Source organism: Solanum tuberosum, unplaced genomic scaffold (genome assembly GCF_000226075.1).
Source record: "Solanum tuberosum cultivar DM 1-3 516 R44 unplaced genomic scaffold, SolTub_3.0 scf00565, whole genome shotgun sequence".
In the NCBI taxonomy this organism is placed as follows: domain Eukaryota; kingdom Viridiplantae; phylum Streptophyta; class Magnoliopsida; order Solanales; family Solanaceae; genus Solanum; species Solanum tuberosum.
Window position 1 is genome coordinate 11,175 of NW_006239482.1, and position 1,553 is coordinate 12,727.

Here is a 1,553-nt window from a genome sequence, read left to right on the forward strand (position 1 = left end):
AAATCACTCCATAACTCCTCCATCATATCATTCCTTCCATAATTCCCCAACTTCCCTTCCATTCTAAATACAACCCATCCCATAATCTAACAAAAAGGGTCCGGTGTTTGGTCAGTAACGAAGAGGTGACTCCTTGGTCTTGCTAAGCTTAGTATCATCACGCAATCACCCCACTCCTTGTTGCTTGTAAGGTAATAGACTTTCCACTCACTTTGAATTTCGGTTCATAGATTGACTATAGAAAGTCAGGAGTTGGGTCTTGACCTTGGGTAACTGTTCGATGAAATTGCATGATAAAATTGGAAGTTACAATACCCTTGGAACGAAAGATAGTGATTGTTGCCTTGTTGTATGTGATTATACGTCTACATGTAAGTTTCGACTTAGGGTTCTAAATGTTTGTCTTAAATACTTGTTCAAATGATTAATCGAAATCCTTAAAATGACAAACTAGCATGTTTCAATGTTGAAATACATAGTTAGACTAGGATATTGTTGAAAATGGGCTAAGATATGGACTTGCAAATAACGATTGGCTGAAACCTGGCACAGATGTCATCCACGATACTCCGTCTACGGACCGTAGATCAATCTACGAACCATAGATTGGGTTCGTGGGTTAATGCACTTGAAAATCTCACCAAATGTGAAACCACGGAGGTGGACTACGGTCCGTAGTTCCATCTACGGACCGTTCTGCACTTCCGTGGTTTCCATCTGCGACCTATATGTCAGGGCCCCTGATCCACGGAAGAGATCCACGGACCGTAGATCAGTCTACGGACCGTGGGTCTCCCCCGTGGATGACAACTGTAGCATCTGTCTGAAGATTTTTGGGATTTTATTGCTGATCGTTTATAGTCTTTCTACTTTGTCTTAGTATAGTTTTGGCTAGTCGTGGGCTCTAATATCACTCCCGCAGGTACAATGGCACCCAAGAAGATGGTCACCTACTCAAAAAGGGGCAAGTCAAAATCTGTTGCCCCTAGTTTCCGGTTAATTGATGAGGACACAGATGCCGACACTGATCCAACTTATGTGCCTCTCAACCCTAAGACTTCTCGCGCTACACCCAGAGGCACTCCCCGGAAGGTGCTTCCCAACGTAGTCACTGTCTCCCAGTCTGATGAGGAGCACACACTGATCGGGTCACCAACTGGGGCTGCTTCCAGTTCAGAGGGGTCTATGTCCGGACCTGAGTCCGACCATGCTTCAGGCTCCGAATCTGCCCATCCTTCAGGATCTGAGCATGACCATGCTACAGGGTCCAGTGCTAAATCATCCACAGCATCTGGTGAGAATGACCAAGCAGCCTCGTCTGATGAGGCAACTAGCGCAGAGTCCATACCGGTACCACGGAATGATGACCCCACTCCAGTAGCTGCTGAGCCTAATAGATGGTGCATAGAGGGCCAATGGCAAATATATAGGGATGCCAAGATGATCAATGACAAACAGAAAATGGCCCGAACTATTACAGAGGAGCGCAGAGTCCTCACAAGGAGCTTGCACACTGTCCCGGACATCCACCGGCTGTTTAACTTTCACAAGTG